Below are 16,880 nucleotides of genomic sequence, written 5' to 3'. Positions count from 1 at the left end.
CTACTTTGAGCTACTTTGTTTCAGTGAGGGCCATATGTGGATTGAATTAGTTTAATTCATGGTGGAATGATGATAATTGAGGAACATTTCTAGCATATGTGTAAAAAGCTGTGATAAAAAAAAATATTGGGTGGTTGTATCACTCTCATCTGGGGGGCATGATTTACACCAGCTATTCTAAACAAGGGTTATCATCATCAGAATTGCTTCAGAGATTTTTCAATCCCTGAGAATTCCAATTTGCTTCCCTTATGGGAATGAGTTCTCCCCACCATTTTCTCTATTCCCCCAAGCCCTGAAGAATTTCTACCGGTTGAGCAAGCCTGGATCTACTTCTGTGTCTATATCAGCCCTTGGCATGCCTGACTTCTCTGAGTCTGACTGGGTCCAGGCCTGTCTGACTCCTGTGGACACTGTGGCCAAAATTCTTTGACTCTCCCAACCCCACATCTTGCTCTGGCCACCCTCCTCCTTCTTGCCATTAATCCTGCACATTGGGCTGCTAGAGGCCTTTTCAGAAAGAGCAAATACCATCAGACTCTTATTCTCTTGTTTAAAAAACTTTAACTACTTGGGGCGCCTGGGTGGCTCAGTGGTTAAGCATCTCTGCCTTTGGTCGTGATCCTAGGGTCCTGGGATCAAGTCCCGCATCAGGGTCCCCACAGGGAGCCTGTGTTCTCCCTCTGCCCATGTCTCTGCCTTTCTCTATGTATCTCTCATGAATAAATAAATACAATCTGTAAAAACAAAACAAAAAACAAACCTTTAACTGCCTTTGAATCAAGTCCCTGAGAACCTTAGAAAACTTGACCTAGCTTTTCAGCCTCATCTCTTTCTCTCCATGTCCCGTTGTCCTTTTCCTCACCACTGGCCTCTAAAAACTCCCTCCTAAACTCTAAGTCCTTTCAGACCATCTGCATTTCTTGAGAGAACTATGAGGCTCAAGCCTGAGTTCTTGCGGGAATAATTGTGCCAAACTTTGTTGTCCCAGGTTGTAGACTACTGATGGTTCAGGCATGACTCTCACTGTGAAGACTTGCCCTGATCCTTCGAATAGAACTCACTATCCCTCCCTTTCTGTCATCTGTAATGAATTCATTATACACATTCCACATTCTACTGTGCATATTTGTTTACAAATTTGTCCCCTTAATAGAATATAAATAATCTAGCGTCAGGAGCCCATGTGTTCACATCATAGTCTCCAGCACCAAATCTTTTTTTCTGTCACTTAGTAACTTAATGCTTGCTGAATAAACATTTGAAAGAATATCAGACAGTTATTAAATTATAAATTCCTGTAAGACAGGACCTGTGTCTTATACACCTTTCTGTCCATTTAGTATCTAGTCCAATGTTTTGCATATAGATAGTGTTTTTTATTTTTTTATTTTTATTTTTTTTAGATAGTGTTTAATAATTATTTTTCAAGGTATAATTGAAGAAAGGAAGGTAGTGCCTCCCAGATGAATGGGAACCATGACTGGAAGGCATAAATACAGGGAAGAGTGTGACACCAGTTGATCTGAGGAAAAAATCAGTTGTATAAAGGCAGGAACAAGGAGACATAGCTCAATAATTGCCTATACTTGTTTCATTCTGTTGTTTTTTAGGATTTGTAAAATATTGTAGGTAGCATGGGTTCATAATTGCTAATGAGCTATATTTGTCTATTTACTTATTTTTTTTTTTGGACCCTAAACGAGTGTTTTGGAGTCAGGGGCAAATTCCTGGTCTAATCATTAGTGTCAAGGATAACAAATGCATATTAAAAAATTATTTTCAGTCTGCCTATCTCAAAGCTGGTCATTTATGTTTACAAACAAATTTCCTTCCAGAATAATTCCTTCTGTTTAAACTCTGTTGTTGATTCTCAGGTTACTCTTAAGGACGTTTCAGTGGTTCAGTGATCAGTGATCCAAAGAAATTGCAGAAGATGTTACTTAAAATCTGGAGGACCAATCAAAACAAAATGCTTCCAACCTAGTCTTACATTCATAGGCATGTTATTTTTTCTCATTGGCACAGCCTGTGCTTTGATTGATAAGTCTTAAAGAGAGCTGACTCAAGACAACCTTGCATATAAAGATTTTTCTTTTTTTGGAATGTTGAGCCTGAAGACACATTACTCTTTCCCTACATAGAAGCAATATGTTGCTCAAAAACTAATAGTCAAAGAAATAGAGAGTTAGAAAACCTAGTCATGTGACCAGTATATTTATGAAGTGGTGCAGAAGGCAGCTACCCCTGAGCTGATGTTGACAGAGTAGTGTTAGCCTTCAGCTTTCTACTTAGGAGTGATTTGTGGACCTAACACAGCCACAAGCTCTTGGTGTTTGGACAAGTGATTGTCACCTGCAAACATGCTTCATGCAATGACTCTGGGAGAAGTAATAAACCCTGAAAATTGTTTAAAATATGTGCAAGGTCATTTCCCACCTAGCTGAAAGCTGTTACTGCTTTTAGAGCAGGCAGGGGGAAGGATTGAGGGAAATGATGATACACGGTCTCAAGTGTTGTATCATAATAAGGGAAACGGTGTAATGTATTAGGGAGCAGAGCACAAGCTTAGAGATTGAAATATCTGGATTTACTGGAGTACTGCAGCTCCATGTACTGCTAACTAAGTTTAGATAAATTAGTCTCTCTCTGCTTTGGTTTATAAATGAAGATAGATGTTCCTTCTGAAATAGTTGCTATCAGGATTGTGTGGTATAAAATCATCAAAGTATGTGGAAAGTTCTTGTCACTTAGCAAGGGACTCTGAGTTTTATACTGGCATTCAACAGGAATAGTTAAAAAACAATGGATCACCTCATGAAGATAGTGAAGGCTCTCTAAAAAAAAAGTCTAGAATTTTAAGAAGAGTACTGTATGCTGATGTAAACACACACACACACACACACACATACACACACACACAACCAGACATCATTGGAAAGAACAAAGGAAAATGTATAAATCACTCCAGCTTCCACCTTGTGATAGAGCATGTCAGCCAGAGCATATCTCTTTGTGCTTTTATTTAGATATATTTAAGGCATGTATCTATTAACATCCATATTCTGTTGACTTAGACAAAATGAGAGTCCAATTTTTCCTTGGACTTTCCATTCCAGATATAAATATCTGAACCTGATTTCCTTTCTACAAGCCTGGTACCCCTTTGCCTAGAGAGGAACTCAGTACACATCTCCAAGTGGATGACCTCAGCTGCTTTTCTTTCTCTGCCCCCTCCACAGAGTCCTCTCTGCTATTGTTAACATTCTGCTGTTGATATGGCCCTGGGAAGTTGCAGCTTGCCCTTTTTTGCTGCAGGGCCTGACACGTGGTCTTGCTGCCTGTTTGACCCCGGAGTCCTGCTTATTGCCTCATGGTGCTGGTCTCTGTTGATTTGTTAGGGCTTTGTGGTTCTGTTCTTCCATAGTGTCAGCTACATTCCTGCCTCTTGGTTCCATAAAACATCTCCATATTTTCATCATAAATTTCCCTCATTTATGTCACTTACAACTATATGAGCCTTGATTCGTACAAATATTTATTTATCTATATCACAGGAGAAAAGTATCCTATTTATTTGCACGCCATTACTCTTGAGTGTGAACTTCATTTAATCTGTTTATGAGTAAATGCCTATTCACTTCTTTAGCCCATTATTGAGAGATTGCTTTGTATATTTATAGCTTTAACATTTTATCCAGCATATATATAACTTTAATTATTGTATCATTTCTGTCTAGAAGTTGAAAATGCATTCATTGTCAAATAAGTCAGTCTTTTCTCTGAGCTTTGTGTAAAGCTTAGAAAGTAATCTTCTTGCCAACATTTTAAAAATAGTATGTTACATTTCCTTCCAGTCTTTTCTAATTGATTCTGGCTGATGTTATATTTTCCATAATTTGCTTTAAAATATTTCAGCGGAGACAGTATCATATAGATGTGTGTGTTAGATTGTAGAGTTATATCTAAAATATCTTAGTCAGAACTACATACTTTGGATGTGATCCATTAGTATCTGAGATTAATCAGAAGTCCACACTCCAGAAGTACCTACTCTGACCTGTTATACTGGTCAACATCAGAGGATTCTATAATTACTGTGTATGTCAGAAATGGCTTTTTTTTTTTTTTTTTTTTTTTTTACTGGAATAATACATGGTGATCAGATTTGATTGGCCACTTTACCACTAGATGATTATAATGAAAAAAGACAGACAGTAATAATAAGCACTGGAGAGGAAATGGAGAAATTGGAGCCCTTACCCATTGCTTGGTGGGAATGTAAAGTGGTATGGCCATTTTGAAAAATAGTTTGGCAGTTTTCCAAATATTAAAAATAGAATTACCCTCTGAACTAGAAATGCTGCTCCTCAGTATATAGCCAGGAGAAATGAAATGATGTGCTCACACAAAAACTCATGTACAAATGTTCATGGCAGCATTGTTGTTAAAAGCCAAAAAAAGTAGAAACAGGCCCAAATGTGTATGATCGAATGAGCATATGGTATATCCATACAATGGAATATTATTGGGCATTAAAAAGGAATAAAGCACTGATACTTGCTGCAACATGCATAAACCTTAAAAACATTAGGCTAAGTGAAATAAACTAGTCACAGGAGACCATATGTTATATGATTCTATTTGTATGACATGTCCCAGATAACCAAACACATGGAAAGTGGATGATGAATGGTTACCAGAGGCTGTGGAAGGTGGAATAGGGACAGACTGCTATTGGGTAGAGGTTTAATGAGGAGTGTAGGTGTGGGCCATGCCAATGTTTTCACCTTAGATAGTAATGATGATTGCAGAACTCTGTGAAATATACTATAAACCACTGAATTGTGCACATTAAAAGAGTGAACTTTCCAGTTTGGGAATTATATCTGAGTAAAGCTGTTATAAAAGAAAGATATGTATGTTAGCTAGAAATATCACACAGTGAACAGGTCACACATACCTGGCATATCCTGTGATTCTCTCATTTGTAGTAGTGCTCTAGGCCTAAGGACTTTCTTGGTCATGGGCACAGAATGTTTAGATGATTCTCTAGACAGATTTGACCAGAAGGTTAGATGACTCTTGCTACCAGAATATTATCACAGACGCCTTATGATTCAGCTTGGAATGCCTGAAAGCAATGGAGAGCTGGAACTTGCTTAAAGATATAGAGCATATTGTGTGGCTGTTTTGAGTCCTGCTTGGTAACAAATGTTACTTGGGCAATAATTTGATCTGAGACTTGGTAGCAAGGTTATCCTATAGCAAAAGAGTTGCATAGCCTGCATATTACTTCAGCAACTGAAGGCAACAGATAACTACCAAAATCTACAATGGATAGGAGAACTATTAACAATTGATGTGTAAGACGATTATTGCCTTTTATGTATTCAACATGCCTCCAATTGAATTGCCTTATTAATTTTACTGAATTACCTTACTAATTTTGAAAGATTTTATTAATTATTTCTCTTGGTTTTTTTTTTTTTCTAGGTACAAAATTAAATCTACGAGTAATGATAATTTGCAGTACCATGTCTCATTTTCACTTTGTATCTTATTCCCTAGAGCTTCCAAAGTGATGAATGGTAGTTACTGTTCATTTCATTTTATTCTCAGGAATATCAACAGTCAATAGAACCAATACGAAAATAAAAAATCAAAATCAAAATTATAAAACAATAAATAAATTTTACAAAAACGTACAGTAAGTGCTTACTATTCTTGTGACTTTAACCAGTTTATTTAACATCTCTAAATTTTGTTATCTCCTCTAGAATATGGAGTATGATAGTAATTGCTACTTTTTAGGATTATGTTCAGGGTTAAATGAAATGATTTCTTCAAAATGCTCCGCATAAAGACTGGCACCCGGCTCATTAAATAAATAAATAACAGGCACAGAATTGGTGATTCAGGTTCAGGTTGGATATGATGGGGCACACGGGAGGGAATAATCAGTTCTACTTTGCCAGAGCACAGTAGTGGGAAGAGGCTGAGAAGGAGGAATGAGATTGATGAAGGAATTTTGGGAAAGAGGATGTTGTGGGTAAAATGTGAGTATAGAAACATGAGGCAGTATTAGTTTAAGAAACTGCAAAAAAATCTGAAATGTCTGGAGCAGAGTCTGGGATATGGAAGATGGATAGAAGTACAGCTGGAGATAAAGCCATGTTCAGAATGTAACAGGTGTTTAGTGCTATGTTACGGAGTTTGGAGTTTCTGTAGGTAATGGGTTTTTATGCAGTGGAGCCATTTGATTAGGTTTTATGCAAAGAACTTTCTCTTGGAGGCATCTTGAATGAGCTGGGACTCAGGGGACAGGAAGACCACTTAAGAGCACTAAGGTCTGGGAAGCAGTTGGGACTTGGAAGCAGAAGCCAAGGTGGAGGGAAGCATTAGGGTAGAGAAGGATAGGAAAAAAGAGGATTGGGGAGGATGACTCTGGAGTCTGGCTTGGAAGAGAGAGAGGTGGTTGGACCATGTTGCTGTGTTAGGATCCCACAGCTGTTGTGACAAATGACCACAAACTTGTTGGCTCACAGCAATGGAAATTTATTCTTTCACAGTTCTGGAGGCCAGAAATGTGAAATCAGTAGCAGAAACCAAGATGCTGGCAGGCTGCTCTCCTTCTGGGGCTGTGACTGAGAATCTTTTTTTTTTTTTTTTTTTTTTTTTATTAGTGTTCAATTTACCAACATACAGAATAACCCCCAGTGCCCGTCACCCAATCACTCCCACCCCCTGCCCTCCTCCCCTTCTACCACCCCTAGTTCGTTTCCCAGAGTTAGCAGTCTTTACGTTCTGTCTCCCTTTCTGATATTTCCCACACATTTCTTCTCCCTTTCCTTATATTCCCTTTCACTATTATTTATATTCCCCACATGAATGAGAACATATAATGTTTGTCCTTCTCCGACTGACTTACTTCACTCAGCATCATACCCTCCAGTTCCATCCACGTTGAAGCAAATGGTGGGTATTTGTCATTTCTAATAGCTGAGTAATATTCCATTGTATACATAAACCACATCTTCTTTATCCATTCATCTTTCGTTGGACACCGAGGCTCCTTCCACAGTTTGGCTATCGTGGCCATTGCTGCTATAAACATCGGGGTGCAGGTGTCCCGGCGTTTCATTGCATTTGTATCTTTGGGGTAAATCCCCAACAGTGCAATTGCTGGGTCGTAGGGCAGGTCTATTTTTAACTGTTTGAGGAACCTCCACACAGTTTTCCAGAGTGGCTGCACCAGTTCACATTCCCACCAACAGTGTAAGAGGGTTCCCTTTTCTCTGCATCCCCTCCAACATTTGTTGTTTCCTGCCTTGTTAATTTGCCCCATTCTCACCGGTGTGAGGTGGTATCTCATTGTGGTTTTGATTTGTATTTCCCTGATGGCAAGTGATGCAGAGCATTTTCTCATGTGCATGTTGGCCATGTCTATGTCTTCCTCTGTGAGATTTCTCTTCATGTCTTTTGCCCATTTCCTGATTGGATTGTTTGTTTCTTTGGTGTTGAGTTTAATAAGTTCTTGATAGATCTTGGAAACTAGCCCTTTAGCTGATACGTCATTTGCAAATATCTTCTCCCATTCTGTAGGTTGTCTTTGAGTTTTGTTGACTGTATCCTTTGCTGTGCAAAAGCTTCTTATCTTGATGAAGTCCCAATAGTTCATTTTTGCTTTTGTTTCTTTTGCCTTCGTGGATGTATCTTGCTCTGTGGCCGAGTTCAAAAAGGGTGTTGCCTGTGTTCTTCTCTAGGATTTTGATGGAATCTTGTCTCGCATTTAGATCTTTCATCCATTTTGAGTTTATCTTTGTGTATGGTGCAAGAGAGTGGTCTAGTTTCATTCTTCTGCATGTGGATGTCCAATTTTCCCAGCACCATTTATTGAAGAGACTGTCTTTCTTCCAATGGATAGTCTTTCCTCCTTTATCGAATATTAGTTGACCATAAAGTTCAGGGTCCACTTCTGGGTTCTCTATTCTGTTCCATTGATGTATGTGTCTGTTTTTGTGCCAGTACCACACTGTCTTGATGACCACAGCTTTGTAGAACAACCTGAAATCTGGCATTGTGATGCCCCCAGATATGGTTTTCTTTTTTAAAATTCCCCTGGCTATTCGGGGTCTTTTCTGATTCCACACAAATCTTAAAATAATTTGTTCTAACTCTCTGAAAAGGCCATGGTATTTTGATAGGGATTGCATTAAACGTGTAAATTGCCCTGGGTAACATTGACATTTTCACAATATTAATTCTGCCAATCCATGAGCATGGAATATTTTTCCATCTCTTTGTGTCTTCCTCAATTTCTTTCATAAGTGTTCTATAGTTTTGAGGGTATAGATCCTTTACATCTTTGGTTAGGTTTATTCCTAGGTATCTTATGCTTTTGGGTGCAATTGTAAATGGGATTGACTCCTTAATTTCTCTTTCTTCAGTCTCATTGTTAGTGTATAGAAGTGCCACTGACTTCTGGGCATTGATTTTGTATCCTGCCACGCTACCGAATTGCTGTATGAGTTCTAGCAATCTTGGGGTGGAGGCTTTTGGGTTTTCTATGTAGAGTATCATGTCATCGGTGAAGAGGGAGAGTTTGACTTCTTCTTTGCCAATCTGAATGCCTTATATTTCTTTTTGTTGCCTGATTGCTGAGGCTAGGACTTCCAGTACTATGTTGAATAGCAGTGGTGAGAGTGGACATCCCTGTCTTGTTCCTGATCTTAGGGGAAAGGCTCCCACTGCTTCCCCATTGAGAATAATATTTGCTGTGGGCTTTTCGTAAATGGCTTTTAAGATGTTGAGGAATGTTCCCTCTATCCCTACACTCTGAAGAGTTTTGATCAGGAATGGATGCTGTATTTTGTCAAATGCTTTCTCTGCATCTAATGAGAGGATCATATGGTTCTTGGTTTTCCTCTTGCTGATATGATGAATCACATTGATTGTTTTATGGGTGTTGAACCAGCCTTGTGTCCCGGGGATAAATCCTACTTGGTCATGGTGAATAATTTTCTTAATGTACTGTTGGATCCTATTGGCCAGTATCTTGTTGAGAATTTTTGCATCCATGTTCATCAGGGATATTGGTCTATAATTCTCCTTTTTGGTGGGGTGTCTGGTTTTGGAATTAAGGTGATGCTGGCCTCATAGAACGAATTTGGAAGTACTCCATCTCTTTCTATCTTTCCAAACAGCTTTAGGAGAATAGGTATGGTTTCTTCTTTAAACGCTTGATAGAATTCCCCTGGGAAGCCATCTGGCCCTGGACTCTTGTGTCTTGGGAGGTTTTTGATGACTGCTTCAATTTCCTCCCTGGTTATTGGCCTGTTAAAGTTTTCTATTTCTTCCTGTTCCAGTTTTGGTAGTTTGTGGCTTTCCAGGAATGCGTCCATTTCTTCTAGATTGCTTAATTTATTGGCGTATAGCTGTTTATAATATGTTTTTAATGTGACGGAGAATCTGTTCCTTGCCTTTTCCAACCTCTGGTGGCTGCTGGCATGCCTTGGTTTGTTGGCTACATCACTTCGGTCTTCAAGGCTAGAGTTTTCTAATAGCTCTCTGCTTTGTTCACATCATTGTCTCCTGTCTGTGTCAGATCTCCACTGGCTCCTATAAGGATATATGTGATTGCATTTAGGGCTCACTCACATAATCCAGGATAATCCTCTCATCTCAGGATCCATAATTTAATCATGTCTGCACAGAATTTAGGTATGTATGTATATATGTATGTGTTTATTTGAGAGAGCAAGAGCAGGAGAATTGAGAGCAAGAGTGGGAGTGAGAGAGAGAGCATGAGCAGAGGGAGGAGTAGAGGAAGAAGGAAAATCCCCCCTGAGCTTGGATCCTGATGCAGAACTTGATCCCAGGACCCTGGGATCATGACCTGAGCCAAATGCAGACGCTTAACTGACTGAGCCACCCAGGTGTCCCTGCACAGAACATTTTTTCCCTCAAATAAGGTCACATTTAGGTTCTAGGGTTGAGGGCCTGCCTGATATGTTTGGGAGGAGGCATTATTTTGCCTTCCATAATTGCGCTATGAAATGGAGCTGCAAGATTGGGGAAAATATGGGATTAGCTTTGTGCATGAGATTTTGTTTTTTTTTGTTTTTTTTTTAAAGATTTTATTTATTTATTCATGATAGTCACACACACACAGAGAGAGAGAGGCAGAGACACAAGCAGAGGGAGAAGCAGGCTCCATGCAGGGAGCCCGATGTGGGATTCGATCCCGGGTCTCCAGGATCGCGCCCTGGGCCAAAGGCAGGCGCCAAACCTCTGCGCCGCCCAGGGATCCCGAGATTTTGGTTTTTAAGAAGCCCCATATCCTGTTCTCGGTGTCTTTTTATCCTGCCATTTTTTGTTAAATGTTACATACCTCTTCTCCACTTGAAAGAAGGGATTAGGTTTTGTACCTTTTTCTGAAAGCTTGTATTACCCCGAGTTAACCTTACATTACTTCAAACAAGTGGGTTCTTCTATTTACCTTAGTTTAGGCAAACCAGAGCTCTGCCATGTCACATTCTGAAAAAAGTCTGGGTTTTCTTTTAAGTAATTTCCAAAAATATCAATCCTACTGTATGCCTTAAGAGAAACATAAAAGTTTTCACCATTAATTACCTGCCTCTATAATTTCTTTTTAAAATCTAAACTGAGTTCAACTCATGCAAGGTTGAAAATATATTTACTGACTCTTTCAGCTCAGCAGTACTAATATATAAATACTTTAAGCGACCAATTTTGCCAAAACTGAAAAGCAACTTAAAGTTTATTTTATTTCCAGTTTTTGTGGGGTAACGTGTATCACATATGACAGAGTTCTTGGTTGCTCAGCTTACGAGAGACAGCTGCTGAGCTGAATTTTTAGTTGATTTGCACAACTTCAAACCTGAAAGTCTATTCTTATTTTCTTGAAAGCCAGATAATCTTGTTAAGTACTTTCAATGACCCTATCCTTCAGAACTACTTGGTATCGTAGATTCTCGCTGACTTCGACTTTTTGGTAAGCTTCAGTTTCAAACTACTTCATTTTTTCATTTCTAAAAGCTTTACTTCTTGCCTGTGCATAATTTGTTTCCCCTTTGCCATAGCAATTGTAGTTTCAGGAAAAATGTTTTTTGCCTTAAATTTCTGTGCTAAACTTCCACTAATGATACTTGTTCAATGGATAATAATAATAAAAAGAATTGAATAAATGAGTCAAAGATGATTAAATACTATATTCAAGTCACTTCAAAGATGGGATAAATTTCCTTTCATTTGCTCAAAAAGGTTTTGATTTCCTTGTCTTTGTATAAAAAAAGTCCTCTGAAAACCATTTTGGGTGTATGTGCATTAAAATACATAAATGTATATATATGTGTTTTGTGCATTAAAATACATATATATGTGTATATTTATCTATATATACGTGTGTATAGATATACATATATTTATATGTATATAGAGATACATGTATATAGATATAGAATCATATTTCTATGTATATAGATATATATACGTCTATACAGACCCCCAAGAACTTCCTCATTTTAGTCTTTAAGACAATATAATGCCCATGGGGAGGGCCCTGGGCATGGCCTAGTGACATGGAACATGTTTATGATGCCAGTAAAGCAGCCGCTCTCATGTTTTTTCAGTTAATGGATTACTGATTAGGGCAAAGGCCCTAAATGCCACCTCTTCTTCTATTCTTTCCATGATAAGATACTCCACCATATGTACAGTGAAAAAAAGCTGATGCTTTTGACTAGATACTAAAACCATTCATTCATTCAGTGGGTGCTGGTTGAGCCTTTACTTGTATGCTTGGTTCTGTGGCTGCCTAAGCAGTAGTTCATAAAGACCTCCCAGGCATTCAGTGATGCCGAGACTACACTGAAAAACAGGTCAATAAAGGGCTCTGAATAATTTCTTAAATTTTCATGAAACCCAGAATCATTCTGTTTATAGATACAGAACAACTTTTAAGGGGGGAGACTGTATGATGCAGAGATGGAGTTCACTGCCCACCTGTGGAAAATTTATACTGGGCTCTGTAAAGTGATTAAGCATAATTAGGCTCTATAGGCTATATTTTTGCTCCTATGGAAAATTAAATAGAACAGTATCTTATTTGGCTCTATTTATAAGTTTCTGTTTTGTTCTTATTTAAAAATTAAACAATTCTGATCAGGTCCAGCAGTAGAGCCCCTTTACACGTTTAAGCTTTGTTGACCACAAGTAGCAGTATGTTTTAGAACTCACTTCATATCTTCAATTTGAAGACCTATTTCCTAAAACAATGACAGTGTTTGCTTTGTTAAATTAGCACTTTAAAAGGTCACACGTAATAAATTTTTTTTCTGTGAAACTATTAACTTTAAAATTCATAATACTTATCAAGTAGATTTTCTTTTCCAAATTACATCTGTGTTAGGATAATGATATTTGTTTGCCTTTGAAAGAATTTTTTAAAAATTCAACATTTACCACACTGTCAAAGAAGGATATTTATTGGTTATTTCATTTACTGAATGGGAAAGAGAGAAGCAAGCCTAGAACCTTTGGGTTAACTCAGATCACTTTTACCTTAATAGTTTGTTATTGTATGCTCACTATAGACATGAAGAATTAGAAATTTTAATATTCTATTCATAAATCTTCATTATATATAAATATGGCAGAGAAGGATATTTGAATTTTTTAAAAATAAAATACTTATTTCAAGATATTTGTTTAGTTTTCAATTATAGAGACATACCTATAAATTGTTTTTTTCTTTAGTATATTTTCAAAAATAGTTGAGATAAGAGCTAAGCATTGTACTTGATTTTTTTTTTAAACATTGTATCTTAATCAAATTGACTTTGTTTTTAGGTTACTGTTCTTTCTCTCCATAATAAACTGATATTTTATATATAGTCCAATATTGCTATTTAGTAAGTTAGTTTATTTTTTTGAGGAGAAGGAGAGAGAGAGAGAAACTTAAGCAGGTTCCATGCCCAGCACAGAGCCCAATGTGGGGCTCAGTCTCACAACCCTGAAATCATGACCTGAGCCTAAATCAAGTTAGAAGTTTAACTAGCTGAGCCACCCAGGCACCTCTGCTACTTAGTTATTTCTGTGAGTTTGTCTACCCAGTACAGTTCAGACTTTTTCAAATAAGAGAACATGTCTTTAATATTTATTCTATCTTTGGTACTGTTTAATTAGGTCTTGGGCTAGAGTATTTGCTTGAAAAATACTTTAAAAAAATTGCACTGAAGTTTAAAGGGAATTGCTGTTTTCCAGTTAGAGAAAGACACAAGTCTTTAGCTTAGAGGTCATTTTTAAAAAGATTTTATTTATTCATGAGAGGCACACAGAGAGAGGCAGAAACATAGGCAGAGGGAGAAGCGGGCTCCCTGTAGGGAGCCTAATGTAGGACTTGATCCCAGGACCCTGGGATGACCATCAGAGCTAAAGGCAGATGCTCAACCACTGAGCCACCGAAGTGCCCCAATAAGAGGTGATTTTAAGGGTTTAACCAGCTGTTTAATACGAGTCTTAGAATGACATTTGAGAATAAAAACTATGATGGCCAAGAAAATGGTAATATTCATGACGGCCATTCAGTACAGTTCTGTGCTAATGATGGTATGAGAACTATCTTTTTTTTTTTTTTTTTTTTTTTTTGAGAACTATCTTAAAATCATTTATTTCCAATCACTTGGAAATAAAATGAGAGCAGGCAGGGTTATAGGCTGAGCTAACTATTGTCATCAAGGGAGGTTAGCTTGATGCATCAGTTTCTGTTATGAGGATTAAATAGTTAAGGGGGGAGTCAGGGAAGCCTTTTTCCTAGATGGTCCTGGAAAGGTGTTACTAAATTCTCACTTATCTACATTCCTATTTCAGGTTTCTTGTAAAACACACCTTTTCCATTAACCTGGTATCTTCATGTGGATTAGGGTTTAATTGATTGGGCCTTAGCTTTAGTGATGCTATTTCAATTGTATTCTTTTAAATCCAGGAATTTTTTTTTTAAAGATTTTTTTATTTATTCATGAGAGACAGAGAGAGAGAGAGAGAGAGAGAGAGAGAGAGAGAGAGAGGCAGACACAGGCAGAGAGAGAAGCAGGCTCCATGCAGGGAGCCCGATGTGGGACTTGATTCTGGGTCTCCAGGATTACGCCCTGGGCCAAAGTTGGAGCTAAACCACTGAGCCATCCAGGCTGCCCTAAAAACAGGAATTTTAACTGAAATTTGAGGATGAGTGATTACTAGAACAACTCAGGCAATTCACAGATTATAATTTTGATTAGGTTTTTTCTTCCTGCAAATTTTCTTACTCATATACAGTATTTTTCCATAATTTCTTTTCAGGACTGTACTCTCTTCCTTGTTTTGGCTGCAGATTTACAGAATAGAAAGATGCATTCAGGATTTCTAACCTACTGTTGAAGTACAACATCACATTATAAAATTGTAGGCATCCTGGCTCAGGCAAATGACAACCCCCTGGAAGGAAGAGTAACTTTCCCACATAAAAGCTAATGAGTGGTGTATGTGTGTGTGTGTGTGTGTGTGTGTGTGTGTGTGTTTACAGTGGCTCATGTAGGAAACAAAGATATTTTTCTGTGAATATTTACAATTATGTTTGGTCTTCTATTTGTTCTGTAGTCAGGATTGCTCTTAGTATTGGTCTTTGGATTTTATTTTATACTCTAGTGACTTAACCAATAGGTATAATGGGGTGGGAGGAGGCTTTCCATATTTCCAACACTTACAGGAAAATAAGTTTTTTTTTCTGGACTTTTCCAGACAGTGTGGCATTTTGTGAAGAACGGAGAAGTTAGGTTCATAAGGGCTGACTCTACTGGATGAATCTGTACTGGGATGAGCGTGTTCTTACTCATTTATTCAGTCTCTGATTCTCAGCTTCGTTTCTTGTTTATAAAATAGCCTTCACAGTAAGACCTGTCTTATTTTACTTAATGTGAATGTGCTGTATTCCTACTAGAATGTTGAAAAAGTAAAAATCTTCATTTCTATCATCAACCCAAACTTATGATGCATTTTGATAATCACTGGTCTTTGATAGTATATATACTATTAAAGGATGTTTGCCTTCCCAAACTTCGATGTTTGAATTTTATTGATGAAATTTGTTGTCAAGCGGCAATGAGGAAGTTTAATTACAAATTTCACGGGCTAATTTATAAAGAGATTATGGAGTTTTATTTCCTGTCATATATAGGATCTAAGGTTTTTTTTTGTTTGTTTATTTTTCACCTTACCATGTATATTATGGGTCATAATGGTTAGAAGAAACAATGTGACCTGTAGAGTCTATATGGTTAAAAATATTTATCTTTATTGTTGATAGAAATCCATTATTCCTTATTTGAGGTTAAAAATTATAGGTCTTTTAAAAAAGATGTATAGGCACTGCAATCACATTGTTTTTCTTTTAAATATGTGTATAACAAAATAGTTTTTGAGTCCAAATACATTGCAGTATTTTGCACTGTTATCTCCTAGATTATCATGAACTCTGAGAGAAAGAGCTGATACATTTTGTAAGGACACTAATGAGCAAGAGGCTGGGGATATGGGAGGGGTGAAGAAGTTCCACTTAAATGTATAACCACCCTTGTAAATATATATTGGATCAACTTTCCAAATGGAAATGCCTTAATTTACTGCTTGCTAACCATTGCTGGAGTCATAGTGTCTGCTTAGGGTACAGAAGGATTATTTTAATTTGATTTCTGACTAGTGGTCTTTGAAGCTGACTTAATTCCAAATATAAATATGTCTGATATTTTCTCTTCTTTTTAGGAATATTTCAAGACAGAATGTCATTTAAAACTTTTTTTGGTCTGTGCTGCATTGTTCTGTTGACTATTTTTATTTTCTTACTGTATAGTGATTCCAGGGAAGCAGTAACTTTTGAGAACTTGAAGTAAGAAAGGATATCACATTGATATTAAAAAAAAGCCTTTCAGGGATGCCTGAGTGGCTCAGTGGTTGAGCACCTGCCTTGGGCTCAGGTCATGATCCTGGGGTCCTGGTATCGAGTCCCCCATTGGGCTCCCTGCAGGGAGTTTATCCCTCTGCCTATGTCTCTACCTCCTTCCTCTGTCTCTCATGAATAAATAAATAAAATCTTTAAAAAGAAAAAAAGGCCTTTCAAATACCATGGGCAGCCAGATAAGTTCACATGAGCAATAGTCCTGGGTAGAGGAATAAGACAGTTTAAACATGAGATTTTTAGTATAAGTATTAAGCATAAAAATGTAATTTGTTCTTACAAGTTATTACTAATTAATAAAGGATGAATAAGGAGGACAAATTTAACTTTCGGAACATTCAAGTCATCATTCTAGGTTGCCAAATTTTTTCATACGAGGGTATAGCCTCAAATTATCACTTTTTAGAAAAAAAATCTGTCTTGGATGGAAATTTTTCCAATTGTCTTATTAATCAGGGCATACTGAATTAATTTTTTTGATTACTCAGGGTTATTGTTATGAGCATAAAGTGTAGGACTGCATTAGCATTGAAGGTCAACAGGATACCCCAATACCAGAAGAATCCAGACTTTCACAGCTTCTGATTTTCCATTTTTATTCTGGTTTAGATATGGGACTATCTGTAAATGAGAATAAATAGATGCTAATAATGGCCTTGTCTACCTTTTAAATTTTTCTTCCGCTGAAAAAAATCTTAAATAAAGATGTGTAGGTTCATTTTAAATTCCCAAACCACAGTAGCAACATAAAACTCCTCCAAATTGATATCACAGAAATGTCAATAGATATTGGTGCTTCACTGTTGCCTTCTAATTGTGTGGACTAATGTGATCATGGGCTCTGAATCTCAAAGAATTTTGCATCAGC

The 16,880-nt window shown here is 37.4% G+C and overlaps 1 protein-coding gene across 2 annotated transcripts in view; it reads left to right on the top strand.

Annotated features, from left to right (window-relative positions):
• The window catches only part of CPNE8 (copine 8), a 321,061-nt gene that overhangs the window by 15,854 nt on the left and 288,327 nt on the right, over positions 1–16,880 (top strand). The window lies entirely within an intron of this gene.

This window comes from Canis lupus, chromosome 27 (assembly GCF_011100685.1).
Source record: "Canis lupus familiaris isolate Mischka breed German Shepherd chromosome 27, alternate assembly UU_Cfam_GSD_1.0, whole genome shotgun sequence".
NCBI classification, from domain to species: domain Eukaryota; kingdom Metazoa; phylum Chordata; class Mammalia; order Carnivora; family Canidae; genus Canis; species Canis lupus.
Note: the sequence above shows the minus strand (reverse complement) of the source record. Positions and strands in the feature narration are given on the sequence as shown.